Raw genomic sequence first — 14,004 nt, forward strand, 5'->3', positions numbered from 1 at the left:
GATCCCAAATATCTATCAGAAGTTCCTGAATTCTTATTATATTTTTCTTTCTCTTCAACCATGGTTGTTGTAGAGGAATACAGAGGACATTTACATGATGTTCAAGTAAGGAAGACCTTTCTAAGCCTGATAGAAAGCTAAATAACCTCAAAAAGATGAAACATGGCAAATGCAAATAATAATATATTCCTAGCCACACCTAACCTTGAAACTCTCTGGAAAGCAGTCAGAAAATAATCTCAGAGAACAAAATAAATATCTTCAGAAATGGCAAAAGCCCTTAGCAAAAAAAAAAAAAAAGACAAAGAAATGTCTCAGTAAATTTGACTAAGAACTTAGCTAAAAATCTGAGAAACAAATTCTCTGATAAATTTATTTAAATTTAAATTAAGGTAGTGAATGATTTTTCATATGCAAAAATGAATATTCTGTGTACATTTTTAAATATAGTTAAACTAATTAATATATCAAAATTAAGATATTAAGTATCTTCATCAAAATTAAATCCTAAGTATCCTCAGTTATAGCAAGGAGCAAACATGGATGTCAGCATCGAATGTGTACGAGGAGGTGTGACACTTACTTCGACTATTAAGTAGAATGAGCCAAGCAAAGGCCAGGCATTTGGTAGCAAAGACTGCTAGTATTCATGAAACCCACCTGTTTCTCACCTTTCCCAGCCTCCATCAAAGTTAGCTCGGTGCCATGTGCTGAAGTTGTAGCCAATGACATGTGGGCATAAGTGACATAGGCTACATTTAAGGTTTACCTTAACACACCTGCTCTGTCATCCATTTTCTCACTATAGTGACAATGGAGACTGTGTGTTGACAGCATCATGAAATGAAAGGACCCCTGAATTTGGGAATGGCCCCCAAGGAGAGCTGCTTAACCCATGATGTCACCCAGAATAAGCCTTTATTCTGTTAAGTCATTGTGATTTCAAGGTTGCCTTGAAATATTCTAGGAGAGCCTAGAAAAGTGCTTCTGAAATTTTGGTGGGCATAAAAATTTTCTGAAGACCTTGTTAAAATGCAGGTTTCTGAGTCAACTCCCCAGAGATTCTGATTCACTGAGTCTAAAGCTGGGGAAAATCATTCCTTACTTCTAATCAACTGTCAGTTTTTGTTGATGCTGCTGGTCTACATTGGCCTAAATATCCTGAATAAAATAGTAGGAGTGGAATTAGATAAAGATTGTGTAGAAGATGTGACTTTTTTTAAAACTTCAACTGACTTCCATAAATGTTCAGACTCTTTTAGTCATTAAAATTTCCATCCTGGTTCCTAAAATATGAGCACTAATCATTTTAAAGATTCAGTGTCATTAAGCACTTACCCTCCTCTCTTCATAACACCGGCTAGAACAGAGGTATAGCAGCTTAGCAGGATGGGACCTTTTTCTTTTTTCCTTTCTACATGCTAGCCCAATGGTGTTAAGATGGACACACATGTAGAGGATGCAGCAATGTCTACTTTGCCACATCTAGAATGTGGCAGTTCCCTATTTCTGTTGGCTGTAACTTCTGGTGTTACTAACACTTCTGTGGCACTCACCTCTATGTGGCAAACGTGTCTCTCATGTGGGCACACTGGTAGGCTCTTCCAGAAGCCTTATGGGGTTTCCCTCTATTATGGTCTGAATTGTCCTCCTAAAATTCACAGGTTGAAGTCCTAACCCTCAAGACCTTCAAATGTGAACATATTTAGAGACAGTGCCTTTAAACAGGGCATTAAGGGAATGAGCAAAATAGGGGAAGAGGAGTAAAAGGTACAAACTTCTAGTTATAAAATAGTCATGGGAATGAAAAGCATAGGGAATATAGTAAATAATACCATCAAAGTGTTGCACAGTGACAGATGGTAATCACACAAGCCAAAGAGAGGCCTCAGAAGAAGCCAAACACCTTAATCTTGAACGTCGCTTCTGCAGAATTGTGAGAAAATAAATTTCTGTTGTTTGAGCCACTTGGTCTGTGCTTTTACATTTCAAAAGCCCTAACAAATAAATACACCGCTTATATGGGAACTCCAGCTTCTCAGAAACAACCCTGAAACACCTTCTCAGCCTTTACTCATGTTCCTATTGTTAAAACAAACAAACAAACAAACAAACAAAAAACATGCCTTTGTCCAACAGAAGGGTTGACAAAATTACTCATAATATTTCATTTTCCAAAACCTCTATTTAGCCCATGGGAAATCTGCATGCCAAAAAATAATTAAAAAATAAAAGACTCATAGCCACCAATCCTCTCTTAGTAGTTGCCCTATTCTCTGTGCTCTGGGAAGATTCAGGACTCTAATCCAGGCACTCAACAATCTTTAAGGCAATAGCTTACCCAAGGAGCTAAATCTATGACCAGAGAAAACGGTGCAGACCACCACAAGGTTTTGGTGTTCTTCTCTAAGAGATTACTTCCTTGCCCCTGGTGAGAGGGAATCACATCTACTTATGAATCTTCCGCTCTTTTAAAAAAGAGAGTTCCTGGGGTTGCTGGGTAGCTCAGTTGGTTAAACATCTGCCTTTGGCTCAGGTCATGATCCAGGACCCTGGGATGTCAGGCTCTGTGCTTAGCAGGGAGACTGCTTCTCTCTCTGCCCCTCCCCCTGTTCATGCATTCTCTCTCTCTCTCTCTCTCTCTCTTAAATAAATAAAATCATATATATATGATATATATATATCACACATTTTATTTTTTAAAGATTTTATTTATTTATTCATAGAGACACAGAGAGAGAGAGGCAGAGACACAGGCAGAGGGAGAAGCAGGCTCCACGCAGAGAGCCCAATGTGGGACTCGATCCAGGGTCTCCAGGATCACGCCCTGGGCTGCAGGCGGCGCCAAACCGCTGAGCCACCAGGGCTGCTCTAATAACACATTTTATAATAAGTGTGATTATATATATAAAATGTGTGATTATATGTATAATATGTGTATATATATATGTGTGTGTGTGTGTGTGTGTGTGAGTGTGTGTGTGTGTGTGTGTGTGTGTGTGTATGTTATGTGGGCCTGGCTCCAAACCCTGCCATGGCCTGAGGTTTCAATCTGGATGAATCTAATTAGAAATTATTTTCTGATTTGGGGAAGTACCTATGGTACACACTGATGTAATACCATCAGAGGCATTCAAGGAAGCATTTCATTACCAAACAACATTAATATTTCCGCAGCAAAACCTCTGAATAGTCACACTAAGTGGGATAAATATAGACTGTAAATAACTTCAGCTAAGTTCTAGTCATGCTTTGACAGCAAATGAATTCGGGTAAGGTTAGGTTTGAATTCCAAATTAGTGGGAAAACATTTTCAATTTTAAGTGCTTTTTGGGTTTCAGAATTGCAAGATAAGGGACTGTGGACCTATATTACAAAAAAAAATGTGGAAACAAATGTTCATCAAATAGTTATCTTCAAGTTGTGGTTCTTAACATGTATGCTAAGCAATCATTTTTCAGTGGTGATAGAATCAACATTTAAAATATGAAAGCCTAAGATACACAATAAAGTGAGATAAACAAGTTTCAAAACGGTGCCATTATGCATTTCTTCTGAACCTCAGAATTCTGGTGACATTTCGTTTTCTTTGAGAGAAATAATTGACATGCAAGACTTGAAGGCTACTAACAGGAAACATGCAGATTTTATAGGTTGTCCAGGGCCTTTTTTTGTTTTTGTTTTTTGAGGCTTAACTTCTTCTAGTAAATATCATCTTTTCTACCTATAAGTAATGAAACTTGTTAAAATCAATTAAGATGAACCTAAGTGACCAAAAGTGAGTGACAGTGAGGACAAGAAGGTGTCCAGAGAGCACCTCCATGAAGGTACAAAGAGTCAGGTTGTCAAGGGTAAATGTAAACTAGACACTCCTGAAATTCCTCCTCATACACAAGGGTTATTGTCTGAGTGAATTAAAGATCTTCAATTTGAAAAACACAGGGCACTAAAACTCACACCAACATTAAAAGGACAAATTCCCTAATATTCAAAAACACTGCAAATCAAGAAGGAAAACAATGAAATCTCTTTAGAAACAAACCAAAACATGTGAAAATTCATATACCAAAGAATATGTAAGTCTATTTTTTTAAAAAATATGTTAGGGCAGCCCAGGTGGCTCAGCGGTTTAGAGCCATCTTCAGCCCAGGGCATGATCCTGGAGACCCGGGATGGAGTCCCACATCAGGCTCCCTGCATGGAGCCTGCTTCTCCCTCTGCCTGTGTCTCTGCCTCTCTCTCTTTCTCTCTCTCTCTCTCTCTCTCATGAATAAATAAATAAAATATTTAAAAAATAAATTTAAAAATTTGTTATTTTAGAGAAAGAAAGTGTGTGTGTGTGTGCGCGCACACACAAGGAGGCAAAAGGGCAGAGGGAGAGGAGAGAGTCTCCAGCAGACTCCTTGCTCCACACAGAACTCAACAGTGGGCTTAGTCCCAGGACCCTGAGATCATGACCTGAGCTGAAATCAAGAGTCAGTCACTTAAATGACTAAGTCACTCAGGAGCCCCTGTAAGTAACTCTTAATTTTTTTTTTTTTTTAAGATTTGTATTTATTCATGAGAGACACAGTGAGAGAGAGTGAGAGAGGTAGAGACATAGGCAGAGAGAGAAGTAGGCTCCCTAAAGGAATCCACTGAAGGACTCAATCCCAGGATCCCAGGATCACAGCTTGAGCCAAAGGTAGACACTCAACTGCTCAGCCACCCAGGTGCCCCTTAAAAACTTTTTAAAATCGGGGTACCTGGATGGCTCAGCGGTTGAGCATCTGTCTTCAGCTCAGTTTCTGATCCTGAAATCCAGGATCAAGTACTGCATCAGGCTCCTTGCAGGGATCCTGCTTCTCCTTCTGCCTATGTCTGCCTCTCTCTGTGTGTCTCTCATGAATAAATAAATAAAATCTTTTTAAAAATTTTTTTAAATCATTCTTTTCCTCTTTGTCTTATTTTAAATATTTTCTATGGCTGTCTTTAAGTTTATATAAGAGACCTAACTTTACTCATAAGGCAGTTGCAGGTTGAAACTACAGTGAGAACTTTAACTCCCAACCAAGTGATATAACTAGATTTACCCTCCCACCTGAAACAACTCAAAATGGACACAATATCTTAAACAATGATTTTAAGACACAAGACATCACTCAAAAAGAGGACAATGTTTCTCAATAAACTGGTAACAAATAAGATGAACCCTTAGGTAGCCCCTGCCTACTACTTTTGTAGAGCTCCCAAGCTGTGGCCCAGCAGACAATCCTGAATGGAGCAGATGGAGGCGAGAAACTAGAGATTCAGGCTGCTGCATTCTCAGGATAGGGCCTCAGGACAGAGCTACACAGGAGAGAACCCTAGAAAGCTGAAAGATCTCCCTCTGCTAGTTTCCTCACAGGTACTTTAAAAGAATTTACTTCCCCTGTAAATAATAAGTCACTTTCTTCCTGGCTGTTTATGAGATTTTTTTTTTCTCCTTGTCACTGGTTTTGAACAATTTGATTTTGATTTAACATAGTGTAATTTTAGGTTTCATATGCTTGAGTTTCATTGATGTTCTTGGTTCTGTGGGTTTGTAGTTCCATCAAATTCTGAAAATGTTTGATGATAATTTCTCCAAATATTTGTTCTATTTCCCTTCCCTCACCCCCCACCCCCTTGGGACCTCTATTGCTTGTATTTTGTTTGGCTGCTTGAAGTTGTTCCAAAGTTCACTGACGCTGTTATTTATTTATTTATTTGAGGGAGAGGGAATGTTTTTTCCTCTGAGTTTCATTTTAGATTGTTTATACTGCTATGTCTTTAGGTTCTTTTTTCCCCCTTCTTTTTTAATGTTTAATCTGCCATGGATCCTATCTTATAATTTTGCTTCTCATACATTGCATTTTTCGTCTCTAAAAGTTCAATTTGGGTCTTTCTGTATCTTCTAGGCTGCATTTTCATTTCTGAACACATTAAAGTGTTATAATAACTGTTTTTGTGTCCTTTCCTGTTAATTCTCACATCTGAGTCAGGTCTGGGTCAGTTTCAATTCACTGATTTTTGCTATCATATGGGCTGTACTTACTTTCATGCTTATTTCTATATCTGGCAATTTTGGATTGAATTCTAGATATAGTGAATTTTGCCCTGCTGGGTACTAGATATTTTTGCATTCCCATAAATATTAAGTTTTTTTCTGGGATGTGGTTAAATAACTTGGAGATAGTTTGATCCTTTTGGGTCTTTCAAAAAAAAATTGTTAGATAGGACCACAGGAGTGCTCAGACTAAAACTAATTATTCCCCACGAGTCACACAAATCCTTCCATGTATACATTGTCAAATGCCTTGTGAATATAAGATTTTCCAGGCTGACTGATGGAAATATATGCTATTTCTGGTGCTGTGTGAGTTCCAGAAATTGTTTCCTCTAATCTTTTTAAATAATGGTTCTTTCTTGGCCTTGGTAAGTTTCCTCAAAAGTATCTTAATGTTCTGAAAGGAAAACAAGAATTTAACCTGGAGTTCTTTAATTAGCAAAAATATATGTCAAAAACCAAGGTAAAATGCTTCTTCACAAAGAAGCTGAAAGAAGTCATCAACAGCTCACTCTCATAATAGAAATGTTAAAAGAAATGCTTCAGGCAGAAGGAAAGTGATTACTAATGTAAATATACATCTATAAAAGAAATGAAGAGCATCAAAGGGCAACTACATTCATAAACATATAAAAATTTTCTCATCGAGGGGCCCCTGGGTGGCTCAGTGGATTAAGCATCTGATTCTTGATCTTGGCTCAGATCTTGATCTCAGGTTGATGAGTTCAAACTGCATTGGGCTTCATGCTGGGCATGGAAACTACTTAAAAAACAAACAAACAAAAACAATAAAACAATCCCTAGTGAAAGAAAGCAGATTATTGGCTATAGCAGAGGCAGGGGGTGGCAGGGAGGGAAGAGAAAAAGAAAAGAATTACAGAGGCATGAGGAAACCTTTGGGGGTGATAGATATGATCATTGTTTTCATCATGGGGATGGTTTCATGGTCATGTACATAAGTCATAACCCATTATACGGTACACTATAAATATGTTCAGTTTAGGGTATGTCTGTTATTTTTTAATAATGCTGTTTCCAAAAACTACAGTGAAAAATTAAATGACAAATGACAAATGACATGTTTTTATACCACGTAAGGTATAAAAACAATAAATTCAATGCAACCTAATGACTAAAAACAAGAGACTTGTTAAATTATGCCCATCCAAGAGAGAAAGCAAAATATCTTTATGCATGGCTATGAAACAATCTCCATGATATATTGTTATGAACACACATACACATATACCCCTCAAGAATAAAAACAAAATGCAGACAAGTTTATATTTTCTGTTTCTGTTTTTGATATAAAAAGAAAGGATAGACTTTTCATGTCACTGTTTTATACCTTAAACTAATATTATGTATCAACTACACTTCAATTTTTTAAAAAAGGATAGACAAGTAATACTTGCCATATCTGGAAAGGATACATGAGAAAGTAAAAATATTAGTATCAGCAAGGTGACATGGATGGTCACAAGATGAGAGTGGGGGAAAATTACTTCTTAAATATTATCTTGATCTTTTCTCTCTTTGAAACATGTAAATATCTTACCTATTTAAACATATTTTTTAAGAGCCCTGGGAATGTATCATACTAATTAAGAATTAGTCAAGCTCCTGCCAAAATCATCTATATTTCCTATAACTTAAAAAAAAAAAAAAGCTAGTCAAGCTCTAGATTCAGATAGCTTGTACTAACCTCATGACTTGGGGTAACTTAGTTAAACTCTGTCTCCATTTCCTTAAAAGTGTAATACAGATAATGATAGTGTCTCCTTATAGGATCTTTATGATTATTAAATGAACATTCAGAACCTGCCACTATAATAAACATGCAGTATGTTTTAGATATTATTTGCATAGGTTCAATTAAATATGGCTGATTATAGGGCCACCTGGGTGGCTCAGTTGTTTAAGTGTCTGACTCTTGGTTTCAGCTCAGGTCATGCAAGTACCTGGGATGGAGCCCCATGCTGGGCTCTGAACTAAGCAGGGAATCTGCTGGAGATTGTCTCCATCTCCCTTTGCTCCTCCCCTGCTCATGGGCGCTCTCTCTCTATTTCTCTCTCTCAGTCAATAAAATCTTAAAAAAAAAAAAAAAAAAAAAAAAAAGCTCATTATAAAGAGCTCTGCCTGATTTGATTTTGGTTAACATTTGTAAGTTACAAGTAACTCCAAATGCTTGCAGGTTGACTCACTTTATTCCCATCTCTTTTCTCATACTGGACTGACTCACCAAGTCAGTTCAATGGGCGTTCGATGTTTAGAGGAGCATAACCATTGTTTCAAATAGATAGGGATTCGATAGTAGATGAGGTCCTTGGAAACAATTTGTCATCTTCCTCATTCTAAAGAACCACATCATGTGTTACCATTATTGATTGAGCCCCAACAGCTTACTCAAAACTCTGAAGAGTACAGTCTGAATAAATATGTATTTACACATACCTGAGTAGCTAATTATATATAGACTTTATACACACACACACAGGGAAGAAAAAGAGCTCTGAGAGTTTAAGGGATTCATCCATACTCACACAGCTCATGGAGCAGGAGCTGGGAATGGAACCTTTGCTTGGAACCAAAGTTGTAGTATCTTGGAGCTTATGACCTCTCTTTATATGTTTCTTTCCAAATATATGACATACAGATAAGAGTTCAAATCCATTTTATCATTCCTAAGAGAAGGGAGCAGATCTCATTCCTGGCATATGAAACAAACAAAAACCCAAGGGGCTTGGAGAGTAGACCAAGTTCGTAAAGCAAATGACTAGAAGAGGTGGAACAAGATCCCAGACCTCCTGAAACATTTTTTTTCTTTCTTTAGAACCATATTATCTTCTCTTTCCTTGTCTCGACCCCCAAACAGGCCAAACAGAATCAACCACCGAACTTAGAAAGACTTGGGTTCCTGCACTGCTCTCTTCTGAACGACCTGTGACATATTTCCTAGTTGATTAGTGATACAATGATCTTTCTAACTTTATAAAGGAAGAGTTTTATGACAAGAAAGGAAGAAGAAAGAAGGAGGGGGGGGTGAATAGATTTAAACCAATGTCACACATCATGTATTGTTCTATTATACTGCATGTTTTTTATGTATGATACTAAATTATCAATGAAAGAAGTATATACATCAAGTTTTATGGCTCTCAATGATGTGGTCATCATTTGGTTATTTTTTATTCCTGTGCTGTAGGTTGCAAGGATTTATTGTGGAGACAGATGAGGGTAAATTTTCTCTTCAAAGGGCTGTGGCTAAAAGGCTCTCACTCTTAGTGTTTACAGTATTCTGGAAATAAGTGTAAACAAGGTGTTTCTAAAGCATCTCTGACAGTAGTCTGGACATTGGTATATTCCTAACACTGCAGCATTTTTTAAAGTAGGGATTACTGGATCAATTTATATCTTCTCTGAAATAAAAAGTGAAAATAGCTAAATCTTATTTATGTTGAGTCCGTTAAGTGTCAGAGACTATGCTAACGTGGCATGCATTATTTCATCTCATCAAAACAATACTCTGAGATGGATATTATTTTCATTCCCATTTAGTGGATGAAGCTTCTAGGCACAGAGCAGTAAAATAACTTCCTCAAAGTCACACAGCCAGTATATGGGCAAATCTATAAATTGAACCCAAGTATTCTGATTTCCCAGTACCCTGCTCTTCCTCCTTATCTAAGAATCTGAAATTAGTGTTCTTGTCCTGAACAATGATTATTTGTATCGGATGGACACTAAGGTCTGTGAGATTTACCAGGATTTCATTTGAACTCATGAGTGGGATGAAGCTTACTGACTTACCTAAACTTTTAATTTCAGATCTCTGTGCTAGTTATTTATTTATTGGCCTTACTTCCTAGACTTCCCCTGTTTTTGTTGTTTTTTTTTTTTATTTCATTTCTCATCCACCTTTCACTGGTGATATCTTGCTATATTTTATGCATTCCCTGCTATCTGCCTTACATCCCTTCTGTAATAAATAAATACATGTATAAATACATACCAAAGCAATCATCTCAGAAAGAGGATGGTGGCTGGTGATATATGAATTATAAACCTGCAGTGAGCAAGTAATTACTTCATTATATTTCCATCATTCCCTTTAATTAAAAATTCATTCTCTGTAGTTGAAGATGCCTACAAAACTGTCACCAATTTCTCACGAATTAAGGATTTAAAATCCTGAGTTTTGAGCAAAGACTTTTACCAATATAAATAAATAGATCCACCACTTAACAAAGCCAATGAGGCTGCCAGAATCAATATGAAAAAGGCAAATACCTCCAGAAAAATTTCTGGCCAATTCATCATATATGCTACATCTTAAAAATAAAATAATTCATAAGGCTCACTGAGACCACACAGTGAAGAGTTTAGCATTGTTAATTTGGTCTTCAGGTGTGGGATTCAAATAGCCTTCCACACCTCATCTTCTATCTCATAATGGATCTCTATTTCATATACCTAATATAATATAATTTCCTTCCCCTCCTCTTTAACCAAATAAATAAATTATGGATCTGGAATTTAGGTTCTAAAGGGCCTTATAGATAATGTAGTGTTATCCTCATATTTTACTAAAGAGAGGAATGAGTTATATGATAGTTAAATAATTGCCTAAGATCATGCTAGTTGGGACACCTGGATGGCTCAGTAGGTTAAGTGGCTGCCTTCAGCTCAGGTCATGATCTCAGGACTCCAGGGAAGGAGTCTCATCTTGAGCTCTCTGCTCAGTGGATGGGGTAGTAGTGGATGGGGGAGGTAGTCTGCTTCTCTTTCTCCCTCTGCCCATCTCCATCACTCATATTCATGCTCTCTCTCACACAAATAAATAAATAAAATCTTAAAAAAATATTTAATAATGCTAGTAAGACTCACTACTAGGACTAGAATCTAGGCCCCAGAGCTTTAATTTTTTAAGATATTTCTAGTAAAATCATACTGCCTATTTCTGAGAGGGGAAAAAAGTTTTGGCTTTTATGGCTATTGGGATATTTTACCAAGTATACAGGAACTCAAAACAGTTTAGCAAGGTTGTTAATCAATAATTCTACATTTTCAGAACAGTATTTTCTAAAAGAGAAAAGATCTTTCTAGAAAATGTCTTTTACCTGTTAGAAATTCCATCTAACATGAAAGAGTTGAGAATCAAAGTGCACTACAGAAAGTCACAGAAATACTCAGCAACTCAGCAATTTGCACTGCCAGTCACATCATGGCCATCCTATTCTTTTAAGGTTTGTAGCTCAGTGAAACAAGTTCAGTGTGACAGGAGGAAGAAAGTGAAGTGGCTGGTTTTATCCATATGAAAACAATTGTCTTATCCTATGAACTGAAGGTTTGTACCCTGCCACCAACTACATATGTTGAAACTCTAATCCCCACTCCAATGGTATATAAAGGTAGGGCCTTTGGATGGTAACTAGGTCATGAAAATGGATATTAGTGTTCACATAAGAGACATGAAAGAGATGTGGTGCCTAAGTGGAGCAATCATTTAAGTGTCCGACTCTTGGCTTTGGCTCACATTGTGACCTGGGTTGGTGAGATAGGGTAGAGTCTGCTTGGGATGCTCTCTCCCTCTGCCCCTCCCCTCTCCCTGTGCTCTTTCTCTCTAAAATAAATAAATAAATATTTTTTTTAAAAGAGAGACATGAGACAGATGATGTTTTTCTCTGCTCTGTCATGATACACCAAGAAAGTGGTCATCTACAGACCAAAGAGAGCCTTCACCAGACCCTGAATATGCTGACACTTTGATCTTGTACTTCTAGCCTCCAGCACTAGGAGATAAATGTTTATTGTTTAAACCAGTACATGGTATACTGATATAGTGACCTACACTAAAACATTTTTTAAAATTCATTTATTTAATTATGAAAGGGAATGCATTTAGGGTGGTTCTGTATGATCAGCATATCAAATTAATAATAATGTTGTTAGAAGATTTCCAGGAGGAAAGCCTGTTGATATTTTTTTCTCCTGTGAATGAATAGGGCTAAGAAATTGAGATAAGGGTGAGTGCAGAAAAGATATAGGTAACTAGATAGGTGGAGTTTGTCTATTTGAGTGAAAAGTTAATTTTTAAATATATTTTCTCAATCAACAGAAAGGATATTAAGAATTAGATTTCCCAAACACTACTTTTTAAAGATCAAGGGAATATTTTTAAATTTACAATTTGATGGGGAGAGAATATCAAGTTATAACAAGAAGGATTTGTCAGGAGTAGCTGATGGCTGTGAGTCTTGAATAAAATAGAACACAGGCATTCAATACAACCTAATGCTTTTGCCTTTACTTGATTTCCCATATGTCCATGGTGATCTAAAACAAAACAAAACAAGACCGTATACAATGCCTTTGGGATTAAACAATTGATTTCCTGGCCCAGAGAGACCAGATGTTCTTATTCGTCATAATTTAAAACCTCTGAATCTCAGTAAACAATAAGCATGCAATGAGGATCTATAAATAAAAGGTTGGCTCTATGCAGAGCTTAATGAGAGAGAAAGCACACTAAGGAAAGTACAATTGCTACAATTATTTCAGTGCAACCTGCCTGTCCATGTTTTAGACAAGTACATGGACATCTCGAGCTCGCTGAGGGGTGACAAAGTGGATGGAGAGAAAATGGGAATGTCAGAGTCACCTATGATTTGTGTCTCTCAAATCTAAGTAGAAAGAGGAGTCCTCTATATTTAAATGTGAGAGTGAGAGGTGTTGGTTTGATTTATTTTACATAACTGATCCATATTGGATATGGAGGGTCCATTTGGTGTTTTACTTATAAGTAATCTTATATATTTCCTTAAATAATATGTCATTTCCCTGTGAAAAATAATTGCAACTTACCCTACTGTTCATTCCTCATTTCATTGTCACTCCATAAAATCAAAACCCTTAAAGGTGTAATTCTACTTTTGACCGAGTAACAGGAATTGGAGTTACCCTAACCCATAAAAACATGAAATAAAGTAGACAAGATGTATGAAACAAATATTACAGATGTTGGACATCAAAGAGCAGAGGATAGTGCCATCTGAGAAAGGGGAAACAAACAAAATGAGCCCTGTGGCTGCCACAGCTTACTGAATGGAGTGAGTTTCCCAGCCACAAAGCAGGAAAAGGAAGCCCAGAGGTCAGTTTCTGTGAGGCGGAAAGGTGGGGTTGAGAACTCAGGGAGGCCAATACAGCTAGAGCATACAATTGAGACTGTTAGAAACATAGAAGAAATAACAAAAACACAACTCAAACTCTAAGAGATGAAAAATAAAATCTGAGATAAAAATATACGCTGGATGGGTTTCATGGCATATTAGACACTGTAGAACAAAGGGTAATTAAATTGTAACAATGAAAGCATCTAAAATGGAAAATGGGAAAAGAGAGTAGAGAAAATGCAGAGTTGTGTTATGGAAAAGCTTTGACCACCCTTACATGTAGAAAGAGGAGTCCTCTGAAAAGAGAGACATGAGACATTATTGTACAATTGTCCAAGAAGAAAAAGGGAGAATTAAAAAAAAAACAAAAACTTGGAGTGTCGGGATCCTTGGGTGGCTCAGTGTTTTAGTGCCTGCCTTTGGCCCAGGGTGTGATCCTGGAGTTCCAGGATCGAGTCCCGTATCGGGCTCCCTGCATGGAGCCTGCTTCCCCCTCTGCCTCTCTCTCTGTGTCTCTCGTGAATAAATAAATAAATAAATAAATAAATAAATAAATAAATAAATAAATCTTAAAAAAAAAAACTTGAAGTGTCAAATTTTTACAAACTTGATTAAAACTATAAACATATTCTTTTTAAAATGCTTTTAAAACATATGCTTTTAAAAAGTAAAGAAACAAAAACTACCAAAGGCATATGATAAATTTCTTAATGCCTATAATAAAAAGAAAATCTTAAAAGTAGTCAGAGAGAAAAGCCAAATTAT

Source organism: Canis lupus, chromosome 11 (assembly GCF_003254725.2).
Source record: "Canis lupus dingo isolate Sandy chromosome 11, ASM325472v2, whole genome shotgun sequence".
Classification (NCBI taxonomy): Eukaryota; Metazoa; Chordata; class Mammalia; order Carnivora; family Canidae; genus Canis; species Canis lupus.